The 22,071-nt window shown below is 37.5% G+C and overlaps 1 long non-coding RNA gene across 1 annotated transcript in view; it reads left to right on the forward strand.

Annotated features, from left to right (window-relative positions):
• The first annotated feature begins 294 nt into the window (after window positions 1–294).
• Window positions 295–22,071, forward strand: part of LOC114471369 (uncharacterized) — a 50,620-nt gene continuing 28,843 nt past the window's right edge. Inside the window, exons 1-3 of the long non-coding RNA XR_003674963.1 lie at window positions 295–393; window positions 17,129–17,221; window positions 20,622–20,760. This is a non-coding gene — a long non-coding RNA (uncharacterized LOC114471369). The remainder of the gene's footprint in view (window positions 394–17,128; window positions 17,222–20,621; window positions 20,761–22,071) is intronic.

Raw genomic sequence — 22,071 nt, forward strand, 5'->3', positions numbered from 1 at the left:
TATCTTGCATTTATAGATAGATGTGTTTTTGGAGCCACATTTTTGTTATGTTTGTGGGTTTTTTTGTATATATTTGTGGGTTTTTTTTCATCTTGTGGGTGTTTTTTTTATGATATTTTGTGTATTTGTTATGGGGGCCACGAGTTGCCAATGTTTGTTATCCCCAATTGAAGCAGGAGTTAAAACAAATAATACATAAATAAACACACAAACAAATGAACTTTTTTGTTTTTAAAGCGTTTCATATCCAATGCAGTTATTGACGCTGCTGAGCCTTTTTGACCTAGTGGGCACACCGTAGTTCTTCTCCACTGACGTTCGGCCTCAACCTAAATATGTTGTTTTTCTCTATCATCCACGTTGTCTCCGCTGACCTCCGTGGAACATGTGTATGTGAGTAAATAAACTCTTCCCTGTTTTCTTCTTAACTTGCATGCTTTGGTATACTGACACAGTTTATAGTTTGAATGAAAAACGTTAGCGATGCTAACGGTTAGCCCGCCTATGGAGTTTTCAATGTTACGTTAGCGTTAAGCTAACCAATAACCGTGAGGATTTGTTTTCTGTGGTTTAAAACATGTTGGTGTGTATTGTGTTGTTTTCATTGATCAATGAAATATTTGTTAATCTGTTTAATATTTTATTAGTGCAGAAAACGTTTTTCTGTTTTTTTTTTTGTGCTTTTAAAAAACTTATACAGATATACAGAGGCCCTGTCCCACACCGCACCCTACGCCCCTCTACGAAGTGTGCACTTGTTTGAAGTGCAGGTTACAAGTGTGCAAAAATTCTGTTTTATGATTAGAATGTGTTTGTTATGCAGACATTTTAATATTGTGACAATTTTTAGATCAATTTCAAGAGAAAAATATAAATTAAATAGGGATGCGTATTCTGTTTATTTTCTTTATTGGATTAAATGGTGATCATACTGAGTTACAGTTACCAATAAAGAAGTGGTTCACTGTATATCTCATTGTACAAATAATTTTATAGAGTTTCTACAGGTAGTGGCGAATCAGATTTTAGGTTTTAATGCCCAATTGCTGTATTAGAAATGCCATAAATAAAGATAAATGCGCATATTTCATTTAAGATTTGTAAACATTCCATCAAGCATAGGAATGAGGAAAATGTCAATATTCAAAAGAAAATTGTACACAACCGGAAACTTTGGAGCAAAAAAGTGTACAATTTCAGTCAAAAACTGCAGCTTAAACATCAAAAAAAGAAACAGTCCATGCACTCATCATATGCAAAAATAGAAAAAGCCTTTATTACGGGGTCAGAAATATTTAAAAGTACACCAAATAAAATTGAAGGTCATTTCGTCAGCGCTGTGGGGGAAAAACAAGTAGTTAATATGAGTTGATCCACACATGTTAAAAGAAACGTATACTGGTTATTAGTCATTTATTTGAGGTAGCTGTATAATTTTAATTTTAAATGTAGAGTGGGTAACTGGTATCTGGTAAGTTTGATGTTTTTATGGTTTAGTTTTTATACATCCTAAGTTTATTGTACAAGTGTAAAGTTTAAATTGGATGTTATATGAATGATTGCACATAAAAGGTATGAAATAGTTTGCATAGAATGTCCGTAAATACCGGTGCATTGATCACCTTGATTGTATTTACACATATATTATATATATACAATACTTACACTTAAAAGCACATTTTTTTCGGCACAGGACTCAGTGACGTCGGTGCAAAACCTCAATACCGCAAAGAATTATGGGTAATATGCTTCGCCGAAGTCCGCTTGGATGCTGGCTTTGGCGAAGTGTGGATCAAGGGCGAATGGGGGCGGGGCGAAAGACCACTCTGGAGAATTGGACGCACTTGCACCCTCATCGGGAACGTGACAATGAGGGGCGCAAGGGTGTAAGTGTGAGTATTGGGACAGGGCCATTGTATTGTTTTGTATTGGGATATTTTGTATGACATGCAAATCGTGAATCATATCGTCAGATTCCCTGCCTCCAACCAGAGAATCATCCTCACTTTTTACACTACACCTCCACACAGCGTGTGATGTCACCAGATAAACTGATCACCAGTTCAACTAATACACCTACCATCAGATAAACTTGTCTTTGTACCAGAGCATTTTCACATCTGAATGCAGTCATAATAATCTGAACCAATACTTCAGATGAAGCTCTGCATTCATTTTCAGTCACAGGATAAAACGATGACCAGATAAAACGTAACACGTATTTTATCCATTTGATACATGTAGACATTCAGTCACTGTTGTGTGTGTGTGTGTGTGTGTGTGTGTGTGTGTGTGTGTGTGTGTGTGTGTGTGTGTGTGTGTGTGTGTGTGTGTGTGTGTGTGTGTGTGTGTGTGTGTGTGTGTGTGTGTGTGTGTGTGTGTGTGTGAGAAACAGCCTTTGATTGCAGAGCTTCATTAGGTTTCATTACATCCACTGCCATTCTCTTCACTACATTACAAACTCAAGCAGCCACGGCTCAGGAGGAACGTGGATATTAGCGTCTCCGCGTCTCCATTCACAACTTGTTTTTATTGTCTTTATTGTCGATTACCGAGGCGCTGTGTGTGCGTTACTTACAGCTTTATAGCCGCGCTCTGACGCCAGCCGCACTGAGTTATGTCTCTAATATTGGAGGAATTCTCAGATTTTCCTTCAGAGGGTCGTTTTCAATCATTCGTCAGCAGTTAAAACCACACTGTAGCACCATCAGTGAGAAAACAGGAGCTTTTTCTCTGTGTTTACACTCCCTGTGACCCGTGAACAGCGTGTGTGTTCAAACTGATGTGAAGTAAAGGCTTAGTGTGTGTGTGTGTGTGTGTGTGTGTGTGTGTGTGCGTGTGTGTGTGTGTGTGTGTGTGTGTCAGAGGTTGGAAAGCCATCTGTACGCTGCTTCCTCTCAGACCTGCAGCGACAGGTCATTTTAACACAAACAAACCTCAAAGGCTTGGTTTACACGTTAATATGAAGTGACAGCTGTACGTTTACAGAGGATCACCACCACCACGCTGATGCTTTTACTCTGAGAACAACAGCACATGGTGTCTGTTACAATCCTTCAGATGCCAAATACTAGCTTTAGTTCAATACATATATATAATAACATTCCTGAGCCATTTGATATTTTTCAGAGTTTAACCAATTCCAAGTTGTTTCTATTTTATCTCATGTTTAGATAACTTTACTGCTATTAAAGTGTATCTGTAGTGGAAATGTCTATAACAATAATTTGTTTAATGTATTTCCAATAAACAATATATATACACACAGTATATACTAAGCATGAGTAACTTTCTAACTACATTCATCATAATTTTTGCCAATTCAGCAAATAACTTTTAGCTTTAAAGTCTCCTCACCAGGAGGGGGAGGGGGGCTCAGCCGTTCTGTCTAAAATAAGGTCGTCCATACGCACTCGTACGGATGCGACCAGATAAAATTTTCACTCACACTGAAAAAATAGTTGCATATTCGACCATTTTGGTCGCAGTCTCGAGCCCTGTTTTCATCGTCCAGCGCTGTGTAAAGCCAATAGTTGCTATGACAACCTTTTTGAGCTAAATAACACTTAAGTCAGTCAGTTATTCAGACTTTGGCTCCATAATATTGGTACGGGATACACACTGAAAACGTTTACACTCACACAACATTGGGTGGTATGGAAGAGATCTGTGAGCTAAGCTAATGAGCTAAGCTAATGGGCTAAGTTTATGGACAGAATTCCTTCTCAGAAAGTGGTTGAATGCAGCTTGTAAACGTACGTGTTCAGAGCACTACTATGTTTCTGCTTACAGGGGATACTATGGGGGTGTCATGGCACTAACCACACCCCCACCACATTGTTTCCTCTTATTTCCTTGTGTCTAAATGACTCTATCAGGAGACGGTACCTGTTGGTTCAGGTGCTGATCCTCATCCAATCAATCCTTTCACGCAGCTTTCATCACAGTTTTTAAGCTTATTTGTCACTTCCAACACCTAACTACTCAGTCATGGCTCGTTTCTGCTGCTAACAATAGCTCTGTTAGCCCGTTAGGCTAATTGCAATGCTGAGTGGGTGCAGGGATGCTTACAAGAAGCAGGAAGTTGGTGAGAAAGGTGATATTTAATCATCTCCTAACATACGACCTTTATCACTGAGGGAGGGGCTACACATGGCTGCTGAAAAACTGCACTTCCTGTTACGCCTCTACCTCCCACAATGCACCAGTTATTTAAAGCCACAGGCCGTGACTATCAACCAAAATGTGTCATACCCTGACCAATTCATAGTTTATGCCCCAAGTATAGAATCATTCTTAAAAGTCATTTTAATGTGTTTTTTTTTTTTTTTCAATAAAAAGGTGCACATAAATTTTTTATTATTTTTAGTTTCATACATTTTCACGACAGGTACATTTAATTGTGTTAATTACAATATAATTCAGTTGTACATATCTCAGCTCCTCCAAATACACATGGATACAAATGTACACATTTCCCCATGTTTATACTGTATCACATGAGGGCAGTCATTTCTTAATCTCAAACTGATGAAAATTTTTATTTTTTTAATGAATATCTTGCAAATTTCCTCATATTATTCTGCTAAATAAAATAATAGTAATAATATCAAGGAAATGCAAGTGATTTTAAGTTTAAGGTCACTTAATGCTTGGATATTGTCGGTTTCTGATATACTTTTTATGTATTTGGCCCCTGAACTAACATGAGTTTGACACCCCTGCTTCAGATGGTTACACATCACAACAAATGTGACATAGAACTGGAGGTTTAGTTTGTTTTTATTTTATTTTATGATAAATCTCACTAGAGAATATCCAATAACTTTTCTACAATATTTTTTCTCTATGAAAGTAAGAGTTCATTTTAAGTTAATGTGCTGCAATAATAATTCTATAAATCATGATAAAATGGTTTATGGTTAAAACCCAGTCGTGCGTGAAAAAATGAATGTTATTTTGATAATGTGATTTAGTTTTAGATGAGCTCCTTCCTCCACCTTCACAGTTATCATGATGCTTCGCTGCTTGTTCTCATGACTCTCCTCCTCCGTTCTCTGAGCGTTGAGACGAGCAGCTTCGCTAAAAGCCGCTGCTTCGTCCTGACATCGGCGCGTTGGGTCATCCGTTACCAGAGCGAGACGCGGCGGAGGAGGCTCTAGCAGACGCTGCAGGTCAGCGCATCAAAACACTCATTAGTTAATGAGTGCGTCGCTCCACGTTTGTTCAAAACTTCAGATGCAAACAGGAATATTTACACTGATTAACATTGAGACACGCAGTCGATAAACATGGATTTCTGCTCAGAGCTCATTAGAGGGAGAACCTGCAAACACACTGTTAGCCCCGCCCCCTTCTACAAAAACTATCCCCTGTGGACTGGAGAGCTATAGTGAGTAATGGGTAGTGAGTTAGCATAGCATAGATTGTTCTTTGGAGATCTTATAGGATAGACTCGGCGTGTATAAGCTGCTCCAGGAGCCACGCCCATTATTTAATGTCCTGCCTAATATCGTGTTTTAACACTTTAAATAAATAAATCACATTTATAGAGAAAATGTGAGTGACAATGCTCTACGCTGATATTATCACACAAAGATAAATACAAAATCAAAAAAAATATTGTATTAAATGAAAATCTTAGCTGCGTTATGTAACGTAGCCATCATTAGCATTAACCCGACCCTGCTGCTGAAGCGCTCCAAACTTCCGCGGCGTCCAGTGGCGCAATTTGGCCCCAGCCGAAAACAAACCACATTTTCAGATTCGGGGGAATGAAACGCGTCTGCTGGTGCCATATTATTTATGAAATGAGGACTTTTTTTAGCGCCGTGATTTTGTTTTTCGCATCTAGTGGGCGCAGTTCTGACTCTCCCTGGGAGGGATGAACATGTTCGGACTCTGGATCAGACCTTTCTACTGACACCTCGTTTATCCATTTTTGGACTCTCTCCCAATGGGTTAGGGTTAATACAAGGAGGTGGCCCCCTTCCCGCGTGTGGGTGTGGTTCCAGCGTCTCTAACTGACACGCCCTCAGCGTCTCAGAGCAGAGAGAAGTACTTGTTTTTCCATGATTTTGAGACACTTATTTTATATACTTAGCTATTTTTTTTATCTTTCAAATGTGTCTCAGTGTCAATGACACGTGTTTCTGTGTTGTAACAAACTCCTAACACACATTTATTTCTGCTTTACACAGACTTTAAGTGGTCTCAGTTTGCTTCTGTGCATTTCTGCTGCGTATAGCAGAGTAGCTTTATAAATATGAAAATAATGACAATAGTTCAGTCCATTAACTGTTTGGTAGGATTAGAGCAGTGGTTTTTTTCATGTTGTGACCCAATTTTCATCATTAAATCATAGATTTCTGGCGACCCCAGTTATACAGTAGTAAGGATTAGTGCAAAAAGTAATATTTTTATTCTGCATTTTATTTGAACTACATTTATATTTGAGAAAGTGAAAGTATAGAATACAGTTGTTTGAGATGGTGTGTGAGGTGTAAATTTGAAAAAGATTAATAAATAGGAGGAAACAAAAACAAAACTGAGGCAGAAATGGATCAACTCTGTGTTTAAGGAATTTTTGAAACGGTAAATCTTTAAGGTTGTGTTTCTAAAATGAGTGTGTGGTGTGTGTGTGCTGACTCCGCCCACCCCTAAGTGTTTGTATCCTGTGCGCTGAGCGAGAAGGAGGAGAAGCTTCTCTTTTATCAGTGAGGGTCAAGCATGGAGGAGAGTGACAGGTAGAACAGTGGCGTGGTTTCTCCAGCTCCTCTGTGTAATTAGCGCTCCATTTAAGACAAATCCAAGGCGGCTGCTTGACATTTAATTTCCTCCTGAACGCTGCCAAAATTATCTCCTGGATGGAGCCTACGCCGCTCTTTTCTCCCGCGACGTGACAACTTTCCTTCTCTGAGTTATCATCTGAAGGCCAGATAATTAGCAGCCAGAGTCGGGTTAGCTTTTAGTCGCGGGGTTTGAGCCCAGAGACACACTTAATGCCTTCATTTAGCGTTCAGACGCTATCAGAGACATTCACAGACGCTACAATAACACAGAGCTCAAAGTTCAACCTGAGATGAACAAGCAGAGGTCCTCGTGTTATGCAGACATGGAGCAGTGAAGAAGAGCAGCTTTAACAGGTTTTTAAAAATCTGTCCTAAAATCTTCTAAATGTTGGTATCAGTAGATCTATGTCTAATAAAGCACATTATTATGCACCATATTCATTTAATTGCCTAAAAACAGAACTACTTTAGTTATAGAGCCTGTGTTCCTCCATCTTGAAATCATGTGATTGATGATGTCACACGGCCCCACTGCCTGTAAACATCACATTGTTTTCTATTGGAGTGAAACTTTTTTTGCAGCTTTTTACATCAGTAGCTTTTTAAATAATTTAACAGCTTTTTAGATCATTTACTAGCTCTTTTAGCAGCTTTTTCAGTCAAAAATGACAACTTGTGCTGCTTTTGGTTGCTCTAAATCAGTGTTTTCCAAGTCCCGTGATGGCCCCATGTACCCCTTAGCTCATGTTATACGTTATTTATTTGTGTCTGCAGGCTCGTCTAAACGCTTTCCTGTGTCTCGTCCAACATTAACCTTGAATTTAGGCTTTTTTATTCATTTATTTCTTATGTTTTGTTTGTTTTAGATTTTGAACTTCACCTTTTGGGGTATTTTAAAGAGTTGTGCCACAAATTATTATTGAGAAAAAATAATGTGTGCGCATGTAAAAATAAAATTAAATAAAAAATATGTTATATGTGTATATATATATATATAATCAGGAAAAGTCTATAATTGAATCAGATATATTGTCAAAAGTGCAACTTTATTGCTGTGATTGTCCTCAAGCGTTAAAATGCATAGAACAATCCCAAAATAAAAAGTAAATGAGGTTCTGTCATTCAACTATTTCAACCTTTAACCAGGTTTAAGCAAAAGAGCAACAGCTACTTCACAGTAGCTTCAATTTTCTGATTAAGAAATCAGATAACTACATATTTTATAATATATAACATTACAATTAAAAAATTAATAAACTTTTCCTTAGCATCTCGGCATAGTGTGAATAAAACATTAAACAAAAACCTGTGACACACACATAGCCTACTCAAACAAATGTAAACAAAGAGGGGGCGGGCTCACATCATGCTATGGTAACCCACAAGGATGGAATGTGAAAAGTCAGAAAAAACTGTGGTGGGAAAAAAAAAAAAAAAATATATATATATATATATATATATATATATATATATATATATATATATATATATATATATATTTTTTTTTTTTTAATTTTTTTTCTTTTACTCAAATTTGCAAAATAAATTTTTTTTTTTTTACAAATTTGATAAATGGATTAAATCGATTTTTTTTTACCTAGCCCGAGCATGCCGTCAACGTGAATCAGAGGTTGGCTCTTTTACTTCTGCGTGGAGGGAACGCCTCACTATGTGATTGGCCACCCTGCCGTTAGGGGGTGTGGCTGTGTTGTTGTTGTTATAAATAAGCATTAAAAAGCTCTTGTTTATCTTCCAGTCACACACAAATATGTTTTATGTCTTTTAAGCATCTTAAAATGGAATTTATTTCTGGATTATTCCTGACTTACTGTACCTAACCATGTGTGTTTTGTTGGACACAAATAATAAAACAACGGTATAAAAGTCTATTGAGCGGACTGTCGACTGCTCCGGTCAACAGTCACGCCGGGGATGAGGAGACCTCGACCCCGCCGTAGAGCGGAGAGAGAGCAGCGAGGTACCCGGGTCTACGGCCCCCGGGGAGTGGCAAGTAGGGAGCGGGACAGCGCTGTAAAGATTGATTTAACTATAGCATCATGTCTGCTCCTCTATCAGCCTCCACAGCATGTTGGTCATTGTTTACTGTTAATGAGAAACACACACACACACACACTGTAGGTACAGAGACGAGGCAGTAGTAGTGATAATAACAGTAAACACACACCTTTTGTCTGTGACTGACTCTGGTTGGCAGTGCTTCACGTGCTGCAGCCATGAAAGGAAATAATAAAACACTGGTACTTTTAGTCCGTCTCTGTTCTCTCTATAACTCAATCCACTGTAGTAACAATTATCTATCACTACGCTAAAAGTTGAAACATGGCGGTGTGACTGGATAAGGCAGTGACCGGGGCTGAGGTTTGGAGCTGACCAATCACAGCCCTAGCTGACTACCCGTCAAGGCGTTGCCCCCTCCCCCTCCCACGTAAGGTTACAAGGGAGGGAGTCTACGCCTACGTGCGTCTATGGCGAGGGATTTAGGCAGAACCTTAAATCAGGCTTTACTCTCCCTTAAACAGTGCGCTGACATGCTCTGGTGGCTAAAGTTAGACAGTAAATCACGGACTGTTTGTGTGTCTTAAACAGTCCGTGATTACTCCACCCAGAACATGTCAGCGCACTGTTTAAACAGCGCACAAGTTGTTATTTTGACCAAAAAGTTGCTAAATGAAAAGGGTTTTGGCCACATTTGTAAAAACAGTGGAGGATCTCTAGTGCTGCAGATATCGAATATTTTTGTAAACGAGTATTCTGTCGATTTTTTCATTGATTAATCAAATAATTGGATAAATTACACTTTTGTGTTTGTAAACAACTACATTATCAATAGTGTGTTATGAAATATGAAAGACCTCTTAAAATGAGCAAACAATTGTCAGTTTTTCCTCAAAATGTTATTCAGTATTCTTTTTCAAAACTTCAACACTTCAAAACCAATGCCAGGGCAATAATAAATAAATATACAACCTATTTCCTTAGGTTTATCATAATAAAAAAGTCAAACGGGTGTAACACTACTGTAGCCCTCTGGTCAGACCTGCAGCTTCCTCCACAGTGCATGAGGAACCCGTCTAAACACAGCTATTCATACACCGCTGGGATGTACTGTGGGGACAAAAAACATTGATTTATACAACAAATTCAATAAACTCGCTCACAAGTAAATCTATATGTTAATGATTGCAGCTTTGTCCATATTTAGCATTTATTTAGCATTTTTGAATAAATATTTAGTTTGTAGTTTATTTTTTACAAATTTTTATATTGTTGACTAAAGGTGTATTTTTCTGTAATGTATGTTTTTTGTAGTCATTTTGTGTATTTTTGTATCTTTTTTCGTGTACTTTTGTGCATTTCTGTTGTCGTTATGTGTATTTCTTGTATAAATATTTAGTTTTTTGTTTTTGTTGTCGTTTGGTGTATTTTTCTGTTATATATGTTTTTTGGAGTCATTTTGTGTGTTTTTAGAATCATTTTGTATATTTTTGTGCATTTCTGTTATTGTTTTGTGTACTTTTTGTATAAATATTGTTTCGTTTATTTCACTTTTCTCATTAAGTATATTTTTATTATAAATGCCGTGTGCGTGTGGCACAATACTTTATTGAATGTGACATTAACATTAGGCGTACCTGTTGGGTCCGCAGGCTCGACGCATACAGCAGATGCTTTCTGCTCTGGTGCGGTAGCTCAACGCTACGCATATTTAAGTGGTTTAATATGTGAGACTGGTCGCTACCTGCTAAGGTAACCCAAACATATGGGACTTGTCGCTACCTGCTAAGCTAACCCAAACATGTGGAACTGGTAGCTACATGCTAAGCTAACCCAAACATGTGGGACTGGTTGCTAAATGCTAAGCTAACCCAAACATGTGGAACTGGTTGCTAAATGCTAAGCTAGCCCAAACATGTGGAACTGGTCGCTAAATGCTAAGCTAACCCAAACATATGTGACTGGTCGCTAAATGCTAAGCAAACCCAAACATGTGCAACTGGTTGCTAAATGCTAAGCTAACCCAAACATGTGGAATTGGTTGCTAAATGCTAAGCTAACCCAAACATGTGTGACTGGTTGCTAAATGCTAAGCTAACCCAAACATGTGTGACTGGTTGCTAAATGCTAAGCAAACCCAAACATGTGCAACTGGTCGCTAAATGCTAAGCTAACCCAAACATGTGGAATTGGTTGCTAAATGCTAAGCTAACCCAAACATGTGTGACTGCTTGCTAAATGCTAAGCTAACCCAAACATGTGTGATTAATATAACCAAAAATACACAGAACAACAGAAATAGAAACACATAAAACATCTTCCTAAAAAGATGGCACCTTAATGTGTGCGTTTGGAGAAAATATGAAACAGCCTCCACACTGACTGAGAGGAAAAGCTCTAAATATACGGAGGACACATCATCCAGTTTCAATTCAGAAACAGGAGTGACTCCTGTGTAATGCCACATGCTGTGATTGATGCATCGTATCAGACTCCAAACGTCTCTCAGCAACAATTACCCGTAGCTCTATGGAAGCGTTAATTCATCTGTCAGGATCCCAGTCCTCCCAGTGGAATCACACTGACAGTGATCCCAGTATCAGTCACATGACATCAGCCTCCTGTTGGCTTTCATTAGCTACACTTTGTCATTCGCCATGACGGACGCCTCACGTCTGCTCCTCACACAGCCCAGTGTACCACTACTGATAACTAGTCACTGCTCAACGGCAGCACTGCCTCTGTTGTTACTGTTTTCTGTCTTTTTAATGTCATTGTGTGTCTTTTTTTTCTCCTTTTTTGTCTGTTTTTTCTTTGTTAGTCTCTTCTTTGTATTGTTTTGTCTTTCATTGTTGTCTTGTTTCTTTTTTTTGTTTTTCCTTGTTTTGTGTCTTTTTTGTATCATCATTTTGGTGTCATTTTGTCTTTTAGGGATGTTTTGTATTGTGCTTTTTGAATGTTGTTTTGTGTCTTTTGGTGGTGTATTGTGACTATTGTCCCTTTATTAAAATAGTTTTTATGTTGTTTTGTGTCTTCTTCTTGTTCTGTTGTCTTCTTTGGTGTGATTTTGTATCTTTTTGTATTACTTGGTCTGTTTTTGTTAATGTTTCATGTCTTTCAGCTAAATAAGTCATTTTCTTGTCTTTTGTTGTAGTTTTTTGGTTTCTGTTGTATTTTTTTATTATTATGTTTTCAGTGTCATTTTGCGCATCAGACACCATGACTTGTTCCAGTGACTCTGATGATTTGGACCAATGGGAATGGATTACTGTAAACAGATGATGATTGGCTGATAAACGTGTGATTTAAGGTCAACACGTGTGAGTTAGGTTTGGAGAAGGAAAACTTTGGCTGACGTTCACGTCTCCAAACATTTCCCTTTGACGAGATGGGGGGGGTCTCCTGTTGTGGATTCTGTCCATCCCTGGGGAGGGCGTGTCCACAGAGGACGGTGGGAGTTCCTGACAGGCTTAGCGGAGCCTATCGGAGCGTTACGGGGCTAGGGTCCCCCGGGGGTCAGGGTGAGTCTCTGAGGGGTGGAGGTGAAGGGGAGTTTCGTCCCACAGGAGGAAGAGCCTTCACCTGCTCCTCATCCTCCTGACATCTCTGCAGACACCTGATGTGGTCGATATATTCATGAAGCGTCTCAAAGATCCACTTGAGTCTGTGGCTGTACTCACACATCAGTATTAGTAATAGAACAAAGATAAATAATAACAATGTCCCTAAACATGAGGGTGAGGGTTCTGTGTGTGTCAGAGGGTGAAGTCCGTTATAATTGCCTCATATTACGTCAGAGTCTGTCTCTGTGACACATTGGCCCTCACTTTTCAGTCCCTCCAGGATTTCACGGCCAATTTCTGTGATTGTTGTGTCCTAAAATGCCTGGTTTTGTGCCAGCTTTTTCAAAAAACTGCGGCAATAGTTGCGTCATTTTGAGGATTTATTATTTTCTATAACTTTGCCTAAACTGGTCAATTTTCCAAAAAACCTGATTGCCTTTGAATTATTTCATAACAATACGGAAAAGAGCTCAGATTCACAATAATTTAACAAGATATGGATTATTTCATCACATTTTAAAGGTTCAGCAATGGAGTAAATGTAAATGTGTACGTGGAGATACCACCAGGGGGTGCAAGCACCAATTACATTGGCCACTGCTACTGTTTTAAGATCATTTACAATAGTATAGGTTTAATGAGGTTATTTCTAGATCAGCAGGAGATCATTAAACACTTGCGTTCGTGAGAAACGGTTGACGCTATTTGCCTCGAAAGTTTGCAGTTATGACACAGTCTGTAATCAGACTAAATGGTGGTTCCCGTCTCTCGGGGGTTGATGGTGGCTGCCGGCTTCAGAAGTTGATGTTGCTAACACAAAGCAGACGACTTCAACCACGTTGTGACGCCGAATCGACCAAAATCTTTAAGGTTGGCTAAAATTGTGGAAATTTGCGGTTATTGGACAGAATTGCAGGACTGCGCAGAATTTGTGGTGATTGGCTGAATTTGCATTAATAGTTGCGATCACAATGAACCTTGTGTAAAAACGTGTAAATTGTGTCGTACGACGGGATCAACGAGTGATTTATCAAACATTGGCATTGAATTTGATCGTCATTACATGTTACGCCCTTCTGTTTCAGAGGCCCCACCCACTGAGGTCAAACAAGAAAAGACATTTTCCCAAGATAAAAACTGGCATCTTCAAATCTGAGGTGGAGCAAAACAAAGAAGAGCTTTGTAAATGTGTGAAAACTGGATTTAAAGAAGCTCATTTAAACACTGTGGAATCTGCTACTGAGCAGGTGACGTCTGCCCCCCTGTGTGCTCTGAGAACAACTTCACAACAGAGATCCTGGAGACACACACGGATATAAAGGTTATATCAGCCTCAGTCTGCACGCTTTAGGCAATAAATATCACATAAAAATATATATATATATATATATTATTATTATTATTATTATTATTATTATTATTATTATAAGCCATACAACAAATCATCTGCCTCTACTACAATACTGAATCACAGCTACTTATTTACTATTTAAAATTTTGGTATATTTTCTTTGCATCATTTTGAATCGCATCGTACAAAATTGCATTGTATTGAATCGTGAACAGGGGCGAATCGTATCGCCAGGGGATTCAATGTATCGTATCGCTGGTAGTGTATCGAGATGCGTATGGAATCGTTGTTAGTGATGGAGACTTGCATGCCCCAAACGTGTGTTTTTGCTGCTTTATCTTTTATTTATAGTTGTTTTGTTTTTTACTTTTTTCAAAATAAAAGCCCTGAGTGTAGTGGTCTTGCTCCTCTCCAGGGTCACTGTCCGATCAATCTGACTGATTGTGCTCACTGTAATCTCTCCCATTACGTCTGCTCCTCATTATAATTTCATCAGCCGTGGAAAATTGCAGAGATTAGAGAACGAGAGGCTCTGTGCACAGACGCATTTATCAGCACGGATCATCCGGGTTTATCTTCCCTCCCCAGAAAAGAGCAGCTCCCCTCTGACGCTGGGGGTCATGAGGTCTGAGCGTCCTGGTGTTGAACGTTAGAGGGGGAGGGGGAGGTGAGCTCTTGCCCACTCAGTAATCTCCCACTCTTTGATATGATAAAGTTTTGTTCTGCTCTATTGATTTCTCAGAGATGCTGGTGAATATTCATGAGAGCAGCTTGTAAACTTGAGTTGGCGTAGCGCGAGATAATGATGAAGAGGAGGAGGAGGCCCCGCCCCCTCCGTCGGCCTCTCGGTTCAGCACGTGTTTAGAGGTCGACGGCTGTTTTAAAACATCATCTAAAACTCAGGATGGATTTAAAACGGCGTCGGAAATGTGTCTCAGCTCTCGTTTAAAGAAGTCAGGAAAGTGAAACCGTATGGATTGAGAGGCTGCGAGATCATTCTGAGTCAAACACAAGTCAAACTAAATATTTATTGGTCTTATGTAATGCTGCAGAGAGGCTTCATGTCTTCAAAATGTCCACATCCATCACTGCTCAGACTGTTAGCATTAGCAGCATTAGCTTATCAACTCAGGTCTTATGCAGTAGAAGAACATTCCGCTCTACATTGACCTCATAGAAATCATGGAGAGCAGCATTTAAAGCCAGCTTTAGTCTGAGAGCCTTTAAACCAAGAAACGAAGAATATTTTCTGAACAATTTGAGTTAATTTTTGCTTATTTTTACCATTTTTCTGCAACTACACCAAACTCACCATTTTTTAACCTATTTTCATCATTTTTTTATGCCATATTTCTGCTCCTTTTAATGTAAATCTTTCCAGACATGTTCAGCACTTATTAATTTTTTCCACCACTTTTCCACCAAATGTTACATATATTGATCCATTATTGTCACTTTTAACCAATATTTCAGGATTTTTTTTGTCATGCCCATTATTTGCCAGTTTAAACTAATTGTTCCAATATAGACACTTTGAACCTTTGTATCACTATTTCTGTCCATTTTTGTCCACCCTAATTTGCAACTTTGGTTTTTAAAATCCCATTTCACCCCATTTTCCACCATTTTTGGTCACTTTGAACCATTTTCTTAGTGATTAAAACCATGATTTCCATCTTTAAGATGACTATAATAATAATAATAATAAACGTTCCTGGATAACAGTGGATATTATTCAGATGAATAAATAAATGTGGTTATCACAGATTCATAGAACAATGGACCATCATTTTACTGACTTTATGGATGAACCCCAAAAATCTCTCCTTTATTCCCCCTTATAGATGGTCCTGTCTCCACATGACTGTTCTTCAATGTTCATGTCTGTGTTCAACCACCTTCAGCTACAGTGCTTGTGTAAGTCGTGATCTTATTAATTAGTTAAACTCTGGACCTATAGGTGTGTGTCTTCCCGCTTCTCCAAAAGCTTTGTCTTTGATTAGCGTAGCTCGTTTATGGCGTTAGCGTAGCATTTGTCCGAGAGCCCGTGGTGATTGCCGGGTCAAGCGTCTGCGCTGAGGTCGTCTGAACTCGTTCCATCTGAGCAGGAAGGAAATGTCTCTGATAATTAGCTCTGAGCTCAGCAATCAGAGCAGCTGAGTGGAACCACAGGGGGAGGAGCTAACAGGCTAACGCTACCTATGACTTCAGCAATCACATAGTCTACTTTAAATCAGAAACGGCATCATCATCATCCTCGTCTCATGGAGAACAGAGCACATATCATTCAGCTGCTGTATCTGATCTCAGGGTCACATGACCAACATTAGCATCATCATTAGAATAATGACCAATCAGAGCATTAATACAGGAAACAAAAAAGGCATACTGTGTGCATTTGATCTTGTTTAGGGTTAAGGTTGTGTATTTTTACTCATTTTATGGACTTCTGTAATGGTATTGTGTGTTTTTGGAGTCATGTTTGTATATTTTTTTTGGTGTTTTGTACGTTTTCTTTCATTTTGTGTGTTTTTGTTGTCGTGATATGGTTTTTTTTGTTAGTCGTTTTGTGTATTTGTTCTTGTTTTGTGTGAGTTATTAGTCATTTAACTCATTTTTATTATGGTCTTTAATATTTGTCATTTTGTTTTTTCTGATAAGAGGGCTCTTGGTTGTTTTTGTGAATTTTTGATTATTTCTATATTAATTTGTGTCATTTTGTGTATTTCTGTAGTTTGTCATTTTTTCGTTTTGTGTTGTTGGACTGTTTTCCATATTTCTCTCTCACGTGTGGATCAATGTGTCATCGTTGAGTTCATTTTGTGTATTTTACTTGTTTTGTGTGAAATGGGATTAATTTACGCTAATTTTTATTATTGTTTTTAATACTTTTCTGTCATTTTGTGAGTTTATTTTCTGATAGATATACAGAGGGGGTTTGGGAGTTTTTGCTGTCATTTCTATATTTTGCCGTCATTGTCTTTTTTGGAGTTATTGATGTGTAGTTTTATTGTTGTTTTGTATGTTGTTCTATCATTGTGTGTGTTTCGTAGTATGTGTTTTTGGAGTAATCTGGTGTGTTTTTGCTGTCGTTTCCAAATTTTTCTCTCGTGTGCCATCAGTGTATGTCATCTTTGAGTTCATTGTGTTTATTTTTCTTGTGTGAGTTAGGATTCATTTAGCAAATTTTTGTCATTTTTAATATTTTACTTTTATTTTGTGTGTATTGTTGTTTTTTGTTTTGATTTTCTTTTTGGAGTTTTTGTGAATTTTTGCAGTCAGTTCTGTTTTTTCTGTATTTTTGTTTTCATATTGTCTATTTGGAGTCATTTACGTGTAATTTTGTTGTCATAATCTGCTTTTTAGAGTAACGTTGGGTATTTTTCTGCCATTTTTTGTGTTTTCAGAGTCAGTTTTGTCACTTTGTAGGACGCACAAAATCAGACTGAGGGCCACCGGGTGCCTTTACCTGACTGAGAATAATGTGACCATTAATACAGGTAAGAAGTTACAACAAAGGGTTTTGTCTGTTTTTGTAATCGTTTTCAGTTGTGTGTGTTTTTGTTGTAATTTGGTTTTTTTAAAATAGTTTTTAGTGTATAAATGTGTAAACTCTGCATGGGGAGGTAATGTGCAGACTGTTTAATATAGTTAGAGTGTAGAATGGTTTGTTTAATATACTATAGTTAAAGTGTAGAATGGTTTGTTTAATATGCTGTAGTTAAAGTGTAGAATGGTTTGTTTAATATACTATAGTTAAAGTGTAGAATGGGTTGAAAGTTTCTTCCTGTGAAGCCGAAGTAGAGGTGGAGGCTCCTCCGTCTCCTCAGAGCACGGCCCTAGGTGCATGCTGGGAGATTTCTCGAGGGAAATGTGCCTCCCAAAGATAAGGGCGAGCCCTGCGAGGTGGGACGAGGAAAACAAAGTGAAGGAGAAAGAAAGGAGTGAGCGGTGTGGAACGCACACACACACAGCACAAGTTAAAGACTTAAAGTTTCCCATTAAGTCCCACTCTGGGGAGAGAAGTTAGAGCTCAGAACCTCCAGAGAGAGAAAGAACAATGACTCCACCTCTGACCTACGACTCTACATAATTATTATTATTATTATTATATATTACAGCTTTGGATAATCAACCAGTTTCTTTAAACTCTTTAAACTTTCTCACACACTGCATGTGGACTTAGTTTGGAATGAGTTTAACTCAACAGTTTCCTCTTAATCCGTGTACCCTTCATTCTTTGTGATTGTGATTTGGTTTTACTGACTTTAGACCAAAACAAAAATACAGAAAAATCCAAATCTAGACAAGAAGCATTTTTTTTTTTGTTTTAAAATGGAATCTTCTGTTTGTCATATTTGGATATTTAAGGGTAAACTAGCTTCATGTTTTAATATCACCACACAGGAACCTCAGGAAAAAGTTCTCGTGCACAATCTTGCAGTTTTTGAGAAAAACGATGCTAAAGGTGCTCATTTTGAAAAAAGGGAAAACACAGGAAATGTTGCACTTTCAAACCTGTTTATCAAATAAACCCAAATATGCAGAATAAACACTTGAAGTACAAAATAAAGCAGTTTGAAATGTTTGATATACCTGAAGTTGTTATCTAGGAACAGTAAACATGATAAAATGATATTACTACTACTGTAGCTTTAACATCACCATTACTTCTCATTATGTTATTCTAATTCAAAGGTAATATTTGAGGTCAAATCTAAATAACAAATAAAATTAAGCCAAAATACAATCTATTAAAAAATAACTTTTTCAAAATAACACATTTAACGTTGAATTGTCAATTTGCATACATGAGCAGTAACTGCAGTATATATGTCCTATATTACATTTATTATCATATACACATCACTAAATATCAATATCACTGTCCAGTTGATCTCACATTGTCAATGCTAGGTCAGTGTCCGTAGGAAGTATGTATTACTATAGAAAAGTGGGAGGGGCCAGTAGCTTTTTCATGGATGGTTAAATGAGGTTGTGTTTAAAGGTGGGACGTCAGGAACATTTAGGTTTGTTGTGAAATGTGTAGAGTGATAAATATTGTTTTCATATATTTAAATGAATAAATTGGGAAAAAGCAACACATCAGCATAAATGTCTGATTAACACTTTGAGACACGTTTAGTGCTGCAGGTATCAGACAGTTTTATAATTGAATATTTCCTCAATTTTTTCATCAATTAATCAAGTAATTGGATAAATTACACTTACTTTTGTGTTTGTAAACAACTATGTCAATAGTGTGTTATGAAATATGAAAGACCTCTTAAAATGCTCAAGCAATTGTCAATTTTATTCAAAAATATTTTTCAGTAAACAAGTGCCAGGGCAAAAAAAAATGATGTATATATATATATATGAGACTTTTTAAATATATATATATATATATATATATATATATATATATATATATATATATATATATATATATATATATATGAAAGACTTGATATATATATATATGAAAGACTTGATATATATTTATATGAAAGACTTTATATATATATATGAAACACCACACAGAACGACCGACAGACAGACTTTTATTTTGCTGCGTTTGATAAAAATGATCTTGTATCATGTTTTTCACATCACACTGATAGCAGAGGTGTCATTTGTGTCGTTGACGTTTCGTTTAAAAGATTTTATAACGTGTAAAATGAACATTTTACTGACGAAACGAGGTGCAGCACTTCTCTAGAAAGTTCCCTAACAGCCTCTGTCTACAACTTTAGCTCCTTTACTCAGTCTTTGGACACAGAAGAGGTGTGAGAACATGAGTTTGAGCTGATACAACCATTGAAAAAATCACAGTGTCTGTCGGTCTTTACTCTTCTGTCTAGAACCATATAAATGACGACAAAGATGGTGTTCGGGTTTTTCATATATATATATATATATATATATATATATATATATACACACAACCTATATCCTTAGGTTTATCATAATAAAAAAGCTAAAATGGGCGGAGCCACTGCATAACCATGTGGTCAGACCTACAGCTTCCTCCACGGTGCATGAGGGACGTGTCCAGATAAAGATGTTCATGATGTCCATGTGAAATCTAGTCACAATGAACACATTAACGATGGTCAGTGCTGGATTATGAATGTGTCAGAATTAGGGCTGAACTATTTAGGAAAATTATCTAATTGCAATATTTTTTCCCTAATATTGTGATTTAATATGCCATTATTTTTTCAAGGGCCTCTTTTTTCAATGAACACAAGCAATAAATCAATTTGTTTTATAATAAACAGAATATTTGATTTTAAAACAGAAAATCGCTGCTTATTTGGTTTTTGATTTTTCTGTATTTCTGTTTTGGTTTTAAGTCAGTAAAACAAAATAGCCACTGTTTATTTGTTATTTTGATTTGTTTTTAAAATGGAATGACCAAAGAACAAAGGGTACACGGATTCTTCTTCTACTGCTGCATTCATTCATCATTTTTTTAGTTGTTGGTTTGTGTGTTTTTGTGGATTTTTTGTTGTTTGGCTATTTTTTTTTAATTTCTTTGTCGATTTTGGAATTTCCTCGTCATTTTTTTTTTTATCTTGAAGTAATGTTTTTTTTGTAATTTTCTCATTTTGTCAAAATGACTGAAATAACAGCACAACATAACTATAAACATTGTAATTTGTTTTTTTTATGCTTTGGGTGTCGTTTTTGTTATTATTTGTGACTAGTTGTAATGTTTCATTGATTCAAACTAGTGTAAAGTGTAATACACTAGACAACAAAAATACTCAAAATGACAGCAATAATGCACAAAATAACTAAAAACAAAATAGTTTTTGTGTGTTATTTAGTTTTTTTAATTGTAATGTTTGGTACACACACATTATGTCTCAAACAAATTTCTGCTCGTCTCAGGGGACGCACCGCGTGTTTCACACCATGAAAGAACACCACACCTTTGACGCTCAAACATTTCTTTCCACCAACAATGACTCGGCTACGCTGCTTCATCATGTCAGAGTGAGGAAGATGACTCATCACTTCATCACTCAGGGTAAGGAACAGAAAACACACTGTTAAAGTTTATACACTAAACCACAAAAATACACACACAAGACACACAAGAAACACTAATATTAGCAAATACAACAACACTGGAACACAAAATAACCTCCAAAAAGACAAAAAAAGAATGTTTGGAAGAAATATGAATGAGGTAAAGACAAAAAAGACACAAAAAACTTTTACTTCTGTAGACTTTGATGTGTGTTAATCACTTCCTGTCTAAAGCTTGCTCCTCCTTCATGGTTAGCATTAGATTATAACAGTGAATGAGATGAATGTGATCAGTGCAGTGAGAACATGAGCTGGTTCCTACATCCGCTCTGGATCAGATTAGTCTGAGTGCACTACACACACACACACACACACGAGATGATGGTGTGTGTGTGTTTTAGATCAAGTGATGTTGGGAGCAGCAGGAAGTGTTCACTCCATCACTGAACCATGAATGTTAACCTCACACTGATACTGGTTTACACTGAGCGTGTCTGCAAACCGTGGTCAGTGTATGTTTTGGTTTTTCAATTTTTCGTTCAATAAAGGAAATTACTAGAAAAATACCAGGGGCTCAGAGAAGAGCTGGAGAAGGCCTGCAGGGTGAAGGCATCAGTGGTGCCCGTGGTCGTCGGGACACTCGGGGCAGTGACTCCCAAACTGGAAGAGTGGCTACAACAGACCCCATGAAATACATCAGACATCTCGGTCCAGAAAAGTGCAGTGTTAAGATACTGAAGAACCCTCAAGATCCCAGGCCTCTGGTAGAGGACCTGAGCTTGAAGGAAAAAGAGACAGCCCGCGGTGGGTGAGGAAGAGTTTTTGTTTTTGTTTACACTATCGGTCAAAAGTTTTAGAACACCCTAATTTTTCCACTTATTTATTGTAATTCAAGTCATGCTAGTCCAATGAAGAATGGAATGGTCCAAAGGTCAATTTTGTACTTGTAAAGGTGACATTTGGTAATTATAGATATTGGGATATATCGTATTGTGACATGCATCGTGAATCATATTGTCAGATTCATGGCTAGGGTTGGGCACGACGTCCTAACGTCCGGTTCCAGAACCGTTACGAAGATGTTTGGATTCCGATTCTTTTCTTTGATTCCTCAATGCCCTCACTAGTGCGTGTGCACGTGTGTGTGTGCGTGCGTGCGTGGCTACGGTTTCAGTTTGGACCACGGTGTGTAAGGAAGATATGAGCTAATCACCAGTAAAATATACTGGTTTATACTGTTTTATACTGGTTTGTACTGTTTGTACTGGATTATACTGGTTTATACAGGTTATTAGGGATGTAACGATTA

The sequence above is a fragment of the Gouania willdenowi genome, chromosome 10 (genome assembly GCF_900634775.1).
Source record: "Gouania willdenowi chromosome 10, fGouWil2.1, whole genome shotgun sequence".
In the NCBI taxonomy this organism is placed as follows: domain Eukaryota; kingdom Metazoa; phylum Chordata; class Actinopteri; order Blenniiformes; family Gobiesocidae; genus Gouania; species Gouania willdenowi.